Source organism: Pavona decussata, unplaced genomic scaffold (genome assembly GCF_977016875.1).
Source record: "Pavona decussata unplaced genomic scaffold, jaPavDecu1.1 SCAFFOLD_253, whole genome shotgun sequence".
NCBI classification, from domain to species: domain Eukaryota; kingdom Metazoa; phylum Cnidaria; class Anthozoa; order Scleractinia; family Agariciidae; genus Pavona; species Pavona decussata.
The window spans coordinates 476,948-495,000 of record NW_028145656.1 but is presented as its reverse complement, the minus strand read 5'-3'; the positions used below and the strand labels follow the sequence as shown (position 1 = coordinate 495,000).

Genomic DNA, 18,053 nt, shown 5'->3' with positions numbered 1-18,053 from the left:
CCGTGTCTGAATATGCTTGCCAAGTTTTCCACAATGGTCTGCCTGAGTATCTCTCTGACGAGCTAGAGAAAATTCAGCGCCGTGCACTTAGAATTATTTTCCCAGACTTAGGCTACCAAGAGGCTCTTAAAGAGTGCAACATTACCACCCTACATCAACGGCGCCAATGGCTGACGGAGAGACTATTCAATGAGATTAAGGACAACAGCCTCCCCAAATTACACGGCCTTTTGCCGCCACGTAATCTTAGTACCGTAGCTTTAAGGAGAAAGCGCGCTTTTAACGTACCTATTTGTAGAACAAATAGATTTAAGAATAGTTTTATCATGCATAACGCGGCTATTTTCTAACGTTTTTATCGTATATCCGCGGCTATTTTTTATATTTTACGACGTAGTATCTTTGTTCCTTTGTTTTTTATTTTCACTTATACTGTTATTTATTTATTTATAATAATTTTTTTCTATCTTATCGCGTGTTTAGCATTAATTATATATTGTACAGTCCGTAATCCAGCCTCTGGGCTGCAATGGATTTTTAATAAAGCTATCTATCTATCTATCTATCTATCTATCTATCTATCTATCCATCCATCCATCCATCCATCCATCCATCCATCCATCCATCCATCCATCCATCCATCCATCCATCCATCCATCCATCCATCCATCCATCCATCCATCCATCCATCCATCCATCCATCCATCCATCCATCCATCCATCCATCCATCCATCCATCCATCCATCCATCCATCCATCCATCCATCCATCCATCCATCCATCCATCCATCCATCCATCCATCCATCCATCCATCCATCCATCCATCCATCCATCCATCCATCCATCCATCCATCCATCCATCCATCCATCCATCCATCCATCCATCCATCCATCCATCCATCCATCCATCCATCCATCCATCCATCCATCCATCCATCCATCCATCCATCCATCCATCCATCCATCCATCCATCCATCCATCCATCCATCCATCCATCCATCCATCCATCCATCCATCCATCCATCCATCCATCCATCCATCCATCCATCCATCCATCCATCCATCCATCCATCCATCCATCCATCCATCCATCCATCCATCCATCCATCCATCCATCCATCCATCCATCCATCCATCCATCCATCCATCCATCCATCCATCCATCCATCCATCCATCCATCCATCCATCCATCCATCCATCCATCCATCCATCCATCCATCCATCCATCCATCCATCCATCCATCCATCCATCCATCCATCCATCCATCCATCCATCCATCCATCCATCCATCCATCCATCCATCCATCCATCCATCTATCTATCTATCTATCTATCTATCTATCTATCTATCTATCTATCTATCTATCTATCTATCTATCTATCTATCTATCTATCTATCTATCTATCTATCTACCTATCTATCCATAACCAGTGTCATAGGCATCTTCTAAATCCATATGACAGACCAGTTTCACTCTCAGCCATTTTAAAGGTCAAACTAAATTATAAATTAAAAAATTCCATTTGGGAAAAGTCCCGGGAAAAGTCCGTGTAGTATGACATCACAGACTTCCTCTTTTTTCGAGAAGTTTGACTTGCTGTTCATGAGAGGTCACACAAAACCAAAAATAAAGCTCTTGAACAGATTGAACAAAAGAAACGAGAAAAAAATAGAAGAGTTAACATTATACTTCCATTAACTACTGTTTTCATATTACGATATGGATTACAAAGATAAATAGAAATGAAAAAAAACTTATGATGTCATCGCGACAGCCTGCATGAAATGGGGCACGAAAAGTAGTGCTTTGTGATGTGGTAAAAACGCAAAAGAGAAAAAACGCAATTTTGATCGAGTAAAATTGAGTGTGAGAAATCGCGGTGACAGCACAAGTAGTCTAGAGGTCTTAAATTAATACCCACTACTCCTGTTCCTAGCTCCAATAAATCCTTACAAAAGTATTTCCATAATTTCTCTAGAACAATGCGTTTGAAATATATGTTCGCAAACAAGAGGAAAACCTCTGCACCTCCCCTCCATCTAAAATCCACATGGCAACCACCGATCCAAAACTCGATTGCCCTTAAAAATTACTTGAAAGAAACAAAATTTGAACTTATTTCAGAAGTTTTCCGCACTCTTTTAGACAATATTTTGGCAAACAAGTGAACAGCCATCGATTCACTTCAACGCAACAGCAAAATCAATCTCAAAAAAGCTGACAAAAGAACGACTACAGTCGTTATGGGTACCAAACAAAAAATAGAAGAAGGCATACATCAGTTATCTGATGATAAATTCTACAAGCCTCTAGAAATGGGCATTTGATCATATCCACATGTTAATTTACGCCTTAGAGATATTAATTATTATTATTATTATTATTATTATTATTATTATTAACTCCTATTGTGCTAGACACTGCCCTAAAAGTGAATTGGATGGTGGATAAACTATTCCGTTTCGGGCAATATTGACACAATGACTCACAAATGGTTAACAATCGGCCTTAAACAACTCTGCATACCATAATTTTACACGCTGGCTAGTTTCGTTGACTCACTATTACAACCCATCGCTAAAAAAACAGGAGTCATATCTAAAAGACACAACCGATTTTATTAACCTCATCGAAAACACGCAAATCTCAGATGACGTGCTTGATGTAAGTTCCCTTGACAAAAACATCCCTCAAACAGAAGGGATTGACGTTATTTGTCGCCACTACGAAGACCACTATGAGCACAATTTACCAATTCCCACAAACGACGTACGGGAACTTTTACGGCTCATACTCGAAGAGAATTCTTTCAAGATTAACAAGAGACACTTCATACAAACACATGGCATCGCCATGGGAACTAAGACAGCAGTTGCTTTCTCTGTTATTTTTATGGCAGATCAAGAAAAACGACTGCTAATAGCTAGCCCCTTTAAACCTTTGGGTTGGAAACGATTTATTGATGACATCTTTTCACTGTGGAACATCTCAATGCAAAAAGTTTCAATTTTGTTAACTTTGCTAACACGTTCCACTCTACAATCAAGTTCACTTGTAAAATGTCATCTAAACGCGCGGTTTTCCTTGACACTGAGGTTTTCAAAGGACCTTGTCTTTCAACTCATAAAATCCTTGACTTACAAACACATTTCAAGCCTACAGAAACTTTTCAATATACAAAATTCTTATCTTGCCACCCTTTAAAGTGTAAAAAGGGCTTTATAAAAGGAGAGGCATTACGTCTTTTAACAACTAAGTGAGAGAAAACGTTTGTAAAAAACAAATGAGACTGTGAACACAAACTCTGTAAAAGAGGCTACCCATTAACGCTCGTTCAAGAAACAGACAACGTTAAGTTCAGCAACAGAAAAGAGGTTCTTTGCAACAAAACAACACAAAAAAAAGAGATTTTACCGTTTGTTACTACCTACAATCCAGCCACGCCGAATGTCAAAAAGATTCTCATGAAACACTGGCGCATCACTCAGCAGCAACCTAAGCTACAAAAAATCTTTAAGTAGCCACCAATTGTCTCATACAGGAATGAAAAAAATCTGTCAAGGACATCCTTGTCCTCGAGAAAATTCCTTCAATCTTGCAAACAATCACAAAACAAACAAAGCAGTTGAAGGCAAACTAGAAGAAAATTTGAACACGATCACTTTAACTGATTCCTAAAAGCGTCAATCATGCATCCATGTGTTTATTGGGCAACACAACCAAGTCAAAATATTTTCCGATCTACTATTCTTAGTCCCATCATTGATCACTCTCGTTTCGAACATAGAAACTGAGGATTCGTAAAGTTTATTAAAACAAAGTTTTAACCAAAAACCAATAATAATAAAAGAATTGCAGATGGAGATACTCACTAAATTATGAGGATTGTCTTAAAAAAAAAAAAAAAAAACAGTTAGGGGGTAAGGTGCACTTTAATTGGTTAAGGTCGACATATCGTTAGTATTAATGGGGTATGCAAGTAGATTTTATTTAAGACAAGAAGAAACTTGCAAGTAAATAAAGATTGCACATTACTTCAATGTGTTTTTATTCCTTTTAAGTCCTTTGGAAGGCTTCTTTAACATTCAGTCTTGCCAGGAAAATTCTTATTTCAAGTATTTAAGCGACGCATCTTAATATCCTCTATTTGCACAAGGTGTTATCAAGATCTAGTGATAAAATGCATGTACTTAACTGGCAGAATCAATTTTGGAGAGTGACAATCGAATGCTGATCAGCGTAATCGAATACAATAAGAAAACAGCTTTTGGAAGCTTCATACTCCAACAAGTTTACATCACGGTCCACCCACCTCGTTGGACCGATTAAGACCCATTTCTTCCACAAACTTGAAAGCGTAGGAAGGTTAATTTTTTCAACAATCTTATTGACAATGCATACAAGGACACCAAGAAACACTGTCAGCTATTACCATGAGATGGACACTGGGCAGCGAATAAGGGTCTCTGTGTTGTTGGTGGGTTTGTCCAAGGAGGCATTGTAACGTTTCGTGTGAAGACATTTGTTACAAACTTGATTAATGGAGACTAAGGTCAACCGGTTTTCACTGTAACAGTACATTTTTAAACTCAACAGTAAAGGCAACCTCCCTAATCTTCAATTCACTATCGTCACGCATTTTGTATGTTAAAGCTGTTGATAAGTCTAACGTTATTTTAAAAACCTAAATCTAGTAATATTTATTTACAAAATACAAGTAATCTATTACCTGGTGCTGGTCTTGTAGGAGGCAAAATGGAATTTCCTGTTAAGAATCAATTGAAAAACAAAATAGCTAGATATATGATGTAAACTAGTTTTTCAAGATGCACTTTCCAACTAATCGGTAATGCTTGTCAGCTCAAGAGATAGGAAATCTCCCGGTATGTAGTAAAGGATGGACGAGCAATTTATGTGTGGCAGTTGTTGACAAGTATGAAGGAATGTTTTGTAAACTAGTCGGGAACAATCAGGGACGATCAGACAAAAGTTGCCTAGTTATATTCTCGAAATCTATCCAAAGTTCATCAAAGGCCTTTCGATAAACAGTAGACAAGTAAAAATAAACGATAAAACCGAACAATGTTTCGGGGTCGTCATGACGCCATTTTCAAATTGTATAACCAAACCTTTACTTATCAGGATAAACAGTAGAAAACATTAAAAGGCAATGTCCCTAAAAGCGTCCCACTCGATTTCAGACTCGAAAACACTTTTGCCTCATATTTATATCATCAATACCACTATCCATCCTTATAACGAAAATGCAGTTAGAATGATGAAATAGTTTATTTTACTGCCATTATCAGCATTTCATCTCTGAACGACCGTTACCGGCTAAAATATGCAAATTTTAGACGCTGTTATTCAGGTTTTTCAAGGATCGTTAAAAGCTACTGCGGGCCGTTAAAACCTAGACCATTTGTATTCATTTGGAAGTATATTGCTTCTTCTTACTGTTCCAATACGATTTAGCCGTATTTCTCTGTAATCAACAAAAACAGGTCATCGTTATTCTAGTAATTCAATTAAGTAAGCAAACTGCATTAAAATATGCCTCAGAAATTTCACAAAATTCTTAAAAGTGGCACCTAACTTAGACTTAAAAACATGTTTTAGTTGAAGATAAAGAGGTATTCTATCAATTTATGCAACAAAACTTGTGGCACAACGCGGTTCAGGATTAAAGTTTTCGATTCAAATTTGCCTCTTGACGCTGAATTTTCATTGCGTGACACAGGTTGCTCTGACAGTTATTCAAATATTTGCCACGTCTTCTATTTTCCAGCAAAATACTTTATCTCTCTAGTTCTTCCTTCTTCAATGATACCTGTTGTTCCAAAATTCCACAGGTGTACGTAAGATGCAGTTTTAAGTTTGATAAATCCCAACATTTGTGTTAAAGTGCAGTGTTCTTTAAATTTTCAAGATGCAGATTTCAAATTTCTTTTCAGAAGCAAACCTCTTTTACTTTAAAATGTGGTCCAGTGTGAAGCAGCTGCATTACCCAGTATTTGATACGACTTTATCTCCATCACATTTTAAAAATGAACGTTAGATGTTAAAAAAGTAAATCTCCCACAGCGTTATTAAATATGCGCGAACAGGTCAGAAACTTTTGCACAAGGACTACAAGAACTGGAATGCGGACTGCGAATAAATAGTTTTGCTTTTTTTAATTATCACTTAACAGGAGCACACATCTTTATCTAATTTAAAGACCTTTCCTAATGAAATTTCAATAAGATGGTTTCGTCCTGTCACTGTCTGTTTCTTCTGTTGAGAGCGGTCAGCTATATTGCTCACGCTCCTTGGTCCACAGTCTGGGATCCAACGCTACCCACTTACACAGCCAGTTGGCAGCGAAGTTGGCACGCGCAAATACCACAGCGCTGATACCACAACTTCAACATGAATTTCGAATCGTGCAGCTTTAGAAAAATTAAGAAAATAGCGTGTGGAAGTTCGCGCAATTTGTCCCAAATGGTTAAAGTAGATGTTTGGAGACTGCGAAGAACATATAGTCGGTTTTCAAAGTCACCGTGGGAATAGGATTAAAAATACCACGTGACGAGGCGGCCATGGTGGGTGTCAAAACAAAAGAATATTTCCTCGAGGAATTTACATGAAAATAAATTTTAGTTTCCAGAGGAGAGAAATGCTTTTGTTCTTGACCACCAACATGGCTGCCGTGACGTCACGTGCAAACCAGCAATACCGTAAAATTCCGAAAATAAGCCCCGTGGCTTATATTTTTCAAAGACCGTTTTTGAGGGGCTTATTTTTGGAGGGGCTTATATACGGAGGAAAATTTGGTTGTCAAAATCGATTGGGCTAGCCATAGAAGTACATTTACCGTTTTTGCTTTGTTTTACTTTGTATTTAAGGGCAATTTTCCAAATACAAGCCCCGGGGGGCTTATATTTTGCGGGGCTTAATTATACACGGAGGGGCTTATTTTCAGAATTTTACGGTAATTTAATTACTTAATTCTTTATCAAGATGAGTGTTTTACTTCTTTGAGAAGACAAAGACAAAAGGGAAAAATTTTTTATGATAATGATAGTGACGACGACGATGATGATGACGAAGTACTGTAATTGTTACTGTTGTCATAAAAATTGCAAGACCATGATGAACTCAGTAGTTCACTCAATCTTTTCTATTCAGCAATATGTGGGAAGTGTAGAAGCAAACAGGTAAACGATCGTTGATGGCGGCTATCTACCTCTCCTTGTAGACGCCTCCATTCTCCGTGTTGATGATGTAAAAAATTTACCTCTGAACAAACCCCTTAAAGGTCTTGGGATATCTAAACACTTTTCTGAAAGATCCGCATTTGGCCCGTTCAGGACCAAAGGTACACACCGGGTTTACTAAATTACGCGCTGCGGCATATATCATTCCGATTTTGCGACTCAACTGCTGCGCTCATTTGCGGAACGCGATTATTTTGAGGGCGGCGTTTACTTAAAAATCCTCATAGATTTATAAAAAAAATGGTTACTTTTGGCGGAAAAAATGGGCTTGCTAACTTTCGCCGTTCCGAACTACAAAACAGTGCTAGGCACAAAAATAGGCACACTGTTTTAGGAAGGGTGTCATGTTCGGGTTGTGTTTTCTTGCTTTCACGGAGGGCGGGGGGTTGGGTGGGGTTTTAAATAGAGGCAGGACTTCATCAAGGGTGACGCAATATTGCGTCCATAGCATATGTCGGTTTACTTAAGATGTCATTTTCCAAAAGTGCCAAAATGTTTTGTTTCCAACTCTTTGCGAACTGTAGTGCAGTGTTAACAAAACAAATTTTAAAGACGCCTTTATTTTATCAGGCTGCCAAAAGAAACTTTCGCGCCTGAGACCCCACAAACGGACAGGCTTGCTGGCGCTAACTGGACGCCTGGATGGTGGAGTGAGGCTGGTAGTGGTAGTTCGCAGGAAGACATAAATACAGACGAAATTCCTGAAGTATCCGATGACGTCGTTGCTGATTTTAACGAGGGAATGGCGAAACTAGCTAGACATTCAAAAAGGGAAGACCTCACGCCACTAACATTTCAACTGTCCACGACATGGGAGGAAGCAATACCGGATGAAAGAAAAACTTGCATTGAGAAAGCAACGAAAGCATGTGAAGTAATCTGCAGTGTTATAGCTCCGAAAGACGGCGAAAAACTTTTTCAAGCGATACACCAGCCTACTGCGAACGATCTTGATGAACCAACAGAGGATCTTATTGCCTTGATGTCCACATATCGAGATGCCATGAAAAAAAATGTTAAGATTCAAATACTCAGCATCTATGCTTATCGGTATACCATGAAGCTGTTACAGAAATTCCACAAGCCTTATGAAAAGAGAGAGACAAATAAAAAGGGCGAGATCGCATGCAAGAAAACGAGGGCGGGGTCAAATGCCCCAAAAGTATTCAGCCATCGAGTACGTCTGGACACAAACAAAGTCGACCATTTTATAGATTTTGTAAACCGTCCTTATTTCTACCAAGACGTCGCCTTTGGAACGCGAACACTGACCTTAGATGGGGGAGGCAAAATAACAATGCCCAACGTAATCCGGACCGTGACTAGATCGACCATGATTATGCACTACCTTCAACATTGCGAAGAAGAATCATTTGAACCGGCTAGCCGCTCAACCCATTGTCGCATTCTTGAAGTGAGAGAGGCTTCCCAGCAGAAGTCTCTCAGTGGTCTGGACAACATTGCAGCAGAAGGGGTCGCATCTTTTGAGCGGCTGTTGAGTATTCTAGAAGAGCTGAATCAGGCTGGTGCCGACAAAAGAAGAGTTACGGAACTGGCAAAGAAATTTAACGATGGGAAAAGATACCTGAGGACGGAGTTTAAAGTGAACTGTTCAGCAGAGGAGAGTGAGTGTGCAGACCACTGCAGAACATTTGCGTTAAGCGATCCAGTTGATCCATGCTTCAACCATCAGTGCTCACACTCACACAATATGGTGTGTGAACAATGCGAACAATTAAAGGCAACGTTAGACGAGATGGAAGAAAGTATAAAGAAACACTCCAGCCATCTTTACAGCCAAGAACAAAAGCATGATCTTCTTTACGATTTTGAAAGATCTAAGAATTGCATTTTTCTTTGGAAATCTCATGCCTTACGCTCTGTCAACCAAGAATCTGCTAAACAAGAAGCCCTCCAAAGTCTTGACAGTCAGTCAGTCCTTGTTGTTATTGACTGGGCGATGAAATTTCTTCAAATGAAATACAGAGAAAAACAAAGCGACCAAGAAACGCAGAAAGCTAAGGTCCTGTCGTATGCTCATTTATTAGATTTGTGTTGTCAAGATTGGTATTCGGTGGTATCTATTTAAGAAAACCTTTTTTCAAAACATCAAAATAAATTTTCCAAATGTTAAGCATGCATTTCTACGTTCTGACGAGGCTGGCTGCTACCATTGCAATCACCTAATAGCAGCAGTCAAACATATTGGAGATCGAGTGGGAATTACAGTTGCACGTTATGATTTTTCAGAACCCCAGCAAGGAAAGGATGTTTGTGACAGGGTGCTTTGTCCCATGAAAGCAGCCATAAGAATGTATTGCGCGGAAGGCCATGACATCATGAACGTAGGAGCAATGCACGAGGCCCTCAAGGAACGGCCTGTCAAAGGAACGACAGCGGCTGTGGCCATTTTGGATGAGTCATCCAAAATTCTTGAGGTTCAGAAGATAAAACAATTTAGTGAGTTGCACAACTTTAGATAAGAAGAGAGTGGGATAAGAGTGTGGAAAGCTTACGCTGTTGGGATCGGCAAGCTTATCCCTTGGCAATCTTTGTACATACGGCACTAGGGCTGCACAAATATATCATTAATGGAGAGAAAAGCATTCTTCACTAACACAGAAATAAGAGACCTTCATCGCCCAAGAAAGTGTCAAGCAAGGAAAGACAACGTTGAACTGGATGATCAGCCATCGATGTTTGTGTGCCCTGAAGAAGGCTGTAACTGCACTTTTGACTCTTTCTCCGAACTTGAGTTGCATACAGACGTAGGAATACATGATAACAGGAAGTCGGAAAGTCTTTATGATAAAGTACGGAAAAACTGGGCTGAATGTTAATTTCTGCCCGGAAAATCTTAATTTAACCCTATCTAGACCGGGCTTCTTCCTTTTGTTTTCTGGGTCTTGGGAGGTCGAGGGGTGGGGGAGACATAATGAGACATGAAGGCGGCAGTTAGATTAAATTTTCAAAAAAATATATTTACAATGTATACTAAGAGAAGAAAAAGCAATACAGTCACCTAGTAGCCAACGCAGTAGTAGGGAGTTTAAGAAACGAGGACGGCAACGGTAACGAGAACGTTAGAAATATAACTTCTCGTTTTTGTAACTCTTTCGCAATCATTCAAATTTGTTCAACTTGGAAAATGCTGGCGAACTCTCCAGGTACTAAATTAGTATGAAGGACGTCAAAGTAAGGAAAAATAAACAAAAGATTTTGCGTCATACGCTCCCGTTCTCGAGAAAACCTAAAATTTGGTCATTTCGCGTTGTTGTTTTGCAGAGGACGGCAAAGAAATGTACCAAAATGTAAAACGCACGTGCAAAGCGATTGTTTTTGCTCATTAAGCCCATTGTTTTGTGGCGTTCTCGTTACAGTTGCCGTCGTCGTTTCTTAAACTCCATAGGGAACTTTAGCTGAGACGACGACAACGTCAACCATATTCTTTCGCGTTTTCTGAATAGATTCGCCAAGATTTCTACTTATTTAGTTTTTGTAATTTGGCCGAACTATCTAGGAGCCAACATCATAGGGGCGGCTTTAAAGTTCAGAAAGAGAAAGGAAAAAATTAATCATTCTGCGTTCACGTTCTCCAGAAAACCTTGAATGTGGTCATTTCACGTCGTAGTTTTGCAGAGGACAACAAAGAAATGTACCAAAGTTTATAACACACGTGCAGAGCCAGTGCTTTGCTAATTTAAACTATTGTTTGCTGACGCTGTCGTTGCCGTCGTTGTCCTACTTACAAAACTGATGTTCTAAATTTCACGTCACATAGTTTTTCCTTCCTGTGCAGTGAGTCACTTTGACCGGTAATCGTAAACCCCTCAATCTTTAACTTCTTAATGTTAGGCAACTCTTATGTGAAAATTGTTGACAAGTGCAAGGTTAGAATGAAAACCTAGCTCTAGTAATATGTACTTCAAAACCACAATTTATCTGTTATCTGGTGCCTGACTCGGTGTCGGGTAGGTTGGTCTGCCCGTGGCTGAAGGGTTTATCGACGGAGGCTAAGTGGCGTTTTCTGTTAAGAATCAATTTAAAATCAAAAGAAATAGAGATATGTATTAAACCAGTTTTTCAAGTATGAGAAACAGGTAGACAGTCGTCTTTATCCCAGAAATTTAAGAGATTCGTGGAAAGAAACAAGAGCCTCAAAATAGTTCCATCGTTAAGCTGGATCCACCATTCGATTGTACCAGGAGTTGCTGGTAGTTGCCGGACGTTTACAGGTTTCTCAGATTCCAAAAGAGACTAAGTATCAGATTGTAATACCTCATAACGATCCTGTTATAGAGAAGTTGATTCTATACGTGCATGTCAAAGTAAGTTACGCCGGTTCAGAAACGACTCTACCTCTCTCACGCCAAAGATTTTGGCCCCCAGTGTTTGACGTGTAAGCAATGGAACACTCAGGCGCTACAACAAAACTGGTACTCTTATCGACTGATAGAGTACAGATAGCGCCATCATTAACTAACACTGGATTAGATTTCACCGCCCATTACACCTCAAGCTATCGGGATAATCCAAGTCATTTACAACCAAAGCTTACGTCTGCATTTTCATCGGATAAGCAAACCGAAGCGTCATGTATCCTCGGACAGGCAGGGGCGGGGATTGGCGACTCCGCCTCCCTCTATAACCTCCCAACGCAAACTATATAGGTCATTGAGAAGGTCAAATGGCGTGGTTATAACGTCATGATAGCCCAATGGCGGCAATCTTAGGAAGCACCAAAATTAAGCAAAATTAATCAAAACCAACAAAGGAACATTGATATGAGCTAAAAGTGCAAAAGTTACTCTAAGAAAGTAGCCCTTCTTCAGAAATTCAAGACTGCCTATCCAAGATGGCCGCCATTTGGCAATTATGACTTAATTACCACGTCATATGACGTCATCACCTTGTGATGCGGAACTCAAAAAATAATCTTTGGACGTGCTATCTATCCTCTAAGCCGGTCTCACTGTCGTAGTTTTTATTATACTTATTCTGTTGCGTGTAGTGCGTTGTAAGAGTTGCGTGATAATGATAAATTTGCAACGATCTAGCAAAAGAAATGATCTTCACTTTCGCAGAGAAGCGTGATAGTTCAGTGGTAAGCGGGTTGAACGCTAGATATGAAGATCACTGGTTTGAGGCATAGCTTCTTCCATATCGTTGTTTCACTTCAGCAAGAAACGTAGCCTGCAATTACAACGTATCTCATTCATCCAAACGTATAATGGGTAAAGGCGATTTAATGCTGGGGATAACCCTGGAAGCCTAGTATCTCATCCATAGGGCGAAAGCAATGCTTCTTGTTGCTTCCTGATACAACTGCCCAGTCGAGCTCTCTGCTAAGTGGGCCACTTGAAGCGCCTATAAGACTACCTTCCCTAGCCCTCGTCCGACCCAGTCTTAGATTAGACGTATTTGTTTTGACTTTTTTGAATGGCCCATTAAGGCGATTGCGTCTGTCATGAATGAGCAGAGTAATTACTTTGGTTACTGGTTTATTCGGAAATTTGCTAAATACATAGAAGACTAGGCTATATATAAGGAACTAGAGAGTGGATAAATAATTTAATGTGATATTTACTTGAACAAATGACTGACGCGTCTTCACTGTGACGGCAATTATGTACATTCCATCCATTGTGGGGGCAACTCTGAATAGAAGTTTCGTGACCCGAGCACCTGACATCGTCCAACCATATCTGACCAATTCCTTGACCGAAGTGAGCACGATCAGGAGCACTGTAAGCGACAGGATAGCCCAGTGCACGACAAACGACATGTGCGTCGTTGATGTCCCAGTAATCGTCACAAACTGTCCCCCAGGAGCCATTGTGAAACAATTCCACTCTCCCTTCTCCACCCCAGCTTCCTCCAACTAATCGGATCAAATCTGAGGATAGAAAGTTTGTTTCAAAATGCTTATCTTTTGGTAAGAGCCTTTAACATTTTCCAAATAGGTAACTTAGACTAAAATGACTCTTTTTTGTATTTTATTCAGTGGCTGAAAAAAACAACAACAAAAAAACAAAAAACAAAACAAAACAATTATGTTCAGAGTTAAACAAAGACGGGAGAGGCGGACTGAACAGAATGCACATGTAAAAGAGATGTTGACAGTCTGCAAAGAATACAAATACTGCCGTCATTTTCTTAAACCGGTAAGGAGGACTTTTGGTATTTAAATATTCCCTCTAATAATATTAATAATAATAATAATAATAATAATAATAATAATAATAATAATAATAATCATAATTATAATCATAATCATAATCATAATCATAATCATAATCATAATCATAATCATAATCATAATCATAATCATAATCATAATCATCATAATCATAATCATGATAATCATAATCATAATCATAAACATAATCATAATCATAATCATAATCATAATCATAATCATAATCATAAGCATAAGCATAACCATAATCATAATCATAATCATAATCATAATCATAACCATAATCATAATAATAATAATAATAATAATAATAATAATAATGATAATTATAATAATAATAAAAATAATAAATAAATAAATAAATAAATGGTGTGGGGGGGGTTGTGAACACGACAACATTGAATCTGAATATTTTTTCTAATATTTCAGCGAACGCAGTGAAACTTAAGAACTTTTTCACAAATTCATCTAGGAAAAAATTGATGTGGTTCGCTAGTGTTGATCGACTTTGATGTTCATAGGAAACCAATTTTTGACTGACAGTTTTTTTCCTAGAAAATAGAAAATCTCTTTCAGTAAAATGAACAATATCGCTTTTCTTGACGGGCAGTTTTTATTTTTTAAGAAGAAAATCGCGTTTCTTTCCTTAACTTTTTTTGTTTTTTTCTCATATTAGCGTTCCTTTATTGGTTCTGGTTCCTTTTCTTTAAATTTTGGCGGTTTTCTCAAGTTTTGGGTAATCCAGAAAGAGAGAGAAGAAGAGATTTGTTATTTTTGGAATAAAAGAACTGCTGTTCAAAAATGGGTTGCCATTAAAAAATCAACGCCAATCAACATTAGTAAGTAGGTGAGTAAGTAAATCCTTTATTTAAGGAGGGGAGCGCTAAATAGTGAAAAACACTTGTAATAAAGTTGTGGCCCTCCGTCTTAAACTAAGTAAAACTAGAAACTTACAAAGGTAAAAACTATGTACAACAGAATTAAAAAATATTCTGAATTACAAATAATTATAATAATAAAAATAATAATATTAATAATAATAATAATAATAATAATAATAATAATAATAATAATAATAATAATAACAATAGGAGAAAGGAAAAATAGAGCTTCCTGTGATAGCAAACAAAATTAAACAAGATTTAGCAAATCAAAATATAAAAACTAAATATGATAAGGTCTGTGTTGGTTCTTTGGCTGTCGTCCTCTTTTTATTAGGAGGGAGTTTAAGAAACGAGGACGGCAACGGTAACGAGAACGTTAGAAATATAACTTCTCGTTTTTGTAACTCTTTCGCAATCATTTAAATTTGTTCAACTTGGAAAATGCTGGCGAACTCTTCAGGAACTAAATTAGTATGAACGACGTCAAAGTAAGGAAAAATAAAGAAGATTTTGCGTCATACGCTCCCGTTCTCGAGAAAACCTAAAATTTGGTCATTTCGCGTTGTTGTTTTGCAGAGGACGGCAAAGAAATGTACCAAAATGTAAAACGCACGTGCAAAACGATTGTTTTTGCTCATTAAGTCCATTGTTTTGTGGCGTTCTCGTTACAGTTGCCGTCGTCGTTTGTTAAACTCCCTAGTGAGAAGATAGTGAATTGTGGTCTTTGTGTTGTCGGTGGGTTTGACCAAGCAGGCATTGTTATGTTTCTTGTTAAGAAGTGTGTTATAAACTATTTTAATGGAGACCTAAGTAAACCTGTTTTTCACTTCAATTCCTCATCGTCGTGGAATTTGTATGCTAAAGTTGTCATCAAGTGTAACGTTAGATTGAAAACCTATTTCAATTAATACATACTTCAAAACAACAAACCATATATTACCTTGTACTGGACTCGGTGTCAGGGTCGCTGCTCTATTTGTAGTTGGCAGGTTTGTCAACAGAGTCACATTGACTGTTAAGAATGAAATTAAAAACGAAATGAATAGAGAGATCTTGTAAACCAGTTTGCCAAGGTGGTGCACTTGCAAACTTATCTTGGTTACTTGTCAGAAAACTGCCTGGTATTTAATTTCGGATCGAAAGGAAATTTGAATGCGGCAGTTTTTGACAAGTACAAACGAATGTTTTGTAATCCTCAGTATCAGGAACAATCAGGGAAGATCAGTCAGACATTGGCTAGTTATTTTCTCTACATGTATCTAAAGGTCATAGAGGGCCTCTCAATAACCAGCACATTTTTATTATATTTCCAAGTAGTTTCATTTATAAAGGAGAACGCCCACTTTCTGAGAATCTGTTAAAGTTCTCCAAACATTTGTGAGCTTAGGATCGATTACCAGCCGCTGTTCGCGAAATGAACCCACGCTCATCCCCGAAGAGACAGTTGGACGCGTCACCTTGGCATTGTTAATTTCGACCAACGCGAAATGTGTCTGCCTGAATCTACCAGGCAACATTAATTACATAAATTAGCTTTGAGAGTTATGGCGGATAAAGTGGATACAGCCTACAAAAAGACACCACCGCTTTTTTTCCGTTTCCTTTACAACACCTTTACAGGAGTACACAAAGACGAAATCGACTACTTTACAAAAACCTTAACAGACAGAACGCTGACATACAGAAGAAAATGGTAAAATACCTTTTCTAGACTGCTTAGTTACTCGTGACAACAACGACAACAAACTAAGTACTACGGTTTACTGGAAACCAACACATACTGACAGACTACTGGACCAATCATCCTACAACCCTACTTCTCACAAAGCAACGACCATACAGACCCTAAAAAGGCAAGCGCAACTGGTTTGTGACACACCTGACAGTCTGGCAGACGAAAAAAACTACTTAGACAACATTTTCAACAAGAAAAATCATAACAAGGACTTTGTTAGACGTAACACTTACAAGAACACTGAGCCTAACGTCACAAACAACGAAGTGACTCCCGTAACTACTGTAACCATACCTTAAGTAAGGGGCACTTATGAGACTATCACACGGATTCTACAACCTTACAACATCCGTGTAGCTCACAAACCTATTACCACTTTATGACAACTATTGACGAAAGTAAAGGACAAAGACGAACCGAACTGCAGACAGAGAGCAGTTTACAAGATCAAATTCTGTGACTGCCAAGCCACTTATATTAGTGAGACCAGCAGAAATTTTAACGTACGACCGACTGAACACAAACGAGCAACTAGATATGGTAATATGAACAATCACATTGCAGAGCACCATTTACAAACGAACCACAGTATTGACTGGGACTCTGTAAAGTGCATTACCTACAGTACAAATCACTATCAAGGACTCACTCTGGAAAGCTGGTTTACTAACTTAGATTAAACGCCACTCAACCGTTGCCTACAACTACCTGCACCATCCAAACGACTTATTGACAACAACAACGAAACAGACAAACATTAGACATTTTACTAACAATAGACCAACCGATCTGTTGACTAAGAGAAAAAAAAAAAAAAAAACAAAACAGATCGAAACGCACCAATCACTTTTTACAGGCTTCATAGCCAATACCATCACTGCTTACTGACAAACGACCAAGGGCGAGGGCGAATACGAGGGCGAGGGCGAGGGCGAGGGCGAGGGCGAGGGCGAGGGCGAGGGCGAGGGCGAGGGCGAGGGCGAGGGCGAGGGCGAGGGCGAGGGCGAGGGCGAGGGCGAGGGCGAGGGCGAGGGCGAGGGCGAGGGCGAGGGCGAGGGCGAGGGCGAGGGCGAGGGCGAGGGCGAGGGCGAGGGCGAGGGCGAGGGCGAGGGCGAGGGCGAGGGCGAGGGCGAGTCCGAGGGCGAGGGCGAGGGCGAGGGCGAGGGCGAGGGCGAGAGCAAAAGCGAGGGCGAGGGCGATGGCTGCGGTGATGAGGATGGTGATGGCGGCGTCAGTGGTAATGATGATAGCGATGGTAATGGCCATAGAGATGAAGATAAATATCTCCCTTCTTTGAATTGCACTGAGTTTTCAAATCCTTTGATGACTAACTCTTACTCTGGTCTTAGTCTCTCTCTTTTTGTCTCTGATCCACATGTCTCAACCTCCCAAAACGTTTGTAGAACAAAGGTTAGCTCCTTCTCCTGCTGATGAACAAAGTAGGCAATCTTAAGATGGGTGAAAGGTGTAGCGCCAGCAATCACATTTGCAGCCCCGATCCCTTTCCAGGTGTCAGTCGGGCCACAGGCCAACCAGGTTGCCCACAAATTTCCTTAATTGAATAATGCAGTTCCGCATAGTCTATCCCGATCAGCATGTCAACGACTGATCGAGGACCAAGATCGGGGCGGGGAAGTTGATGCCTTGTGGATTCTCCCATTTTGCAGCTTGCATCTTCCAGTTGACTGGCCGCATGTTCCACTTACTCGTGTTGCGGTAAAGGCTGAAATCCTTACATAAGTCCTGCCATCCACACCCGGGAGGTCAAACTCCACTGGCATTGTCTGGAAAGTATCCTCTCTCTATTGAGGACATTAACAGTGATCTTCTGCATGGTTCCCTCCAACCCTAACTCATCAGCGGCCACATCACCGTTTATGTAAGTCTTGGTACTAGCATCATCCAACAATGCATTCAAGACCAACCTCCGCCCTCCATTCTCTACAACTACCGGTACGGTACGCAAAGCC

General features: G+C 39.5%; 1 protein-coding gene and 1 long non-coding RNA gene across 2 annotated transcripts in view; both read right to left on the bottom strand.

Annotated features, from left to right (window-relative positions):
* The window catches only part of LOC146456898 (neuropilin-2-like), a 54,191-nt gene that overhangs the window by 18,702 nt on the left and 17,436 nt on the right, over positions 1-18,053 (bottom strand). The gene's annotated exons all lie outside the window — the stretch shown is intronic.
* On the bottom strand, positions 11,027-15,363 carry LOC146456899 (uncharacterized). The gene is made up of 3 exons (XR_014858682.1): positions 15,289-15,363; positions 12,853-13,161; positions 11,027-11,292 (listed from the first exon to the last, which is right to left on the bottom strand). It is a non-coding gene; the product is annotated as an uncharacterized LOC146456899 (long non-coding RNA).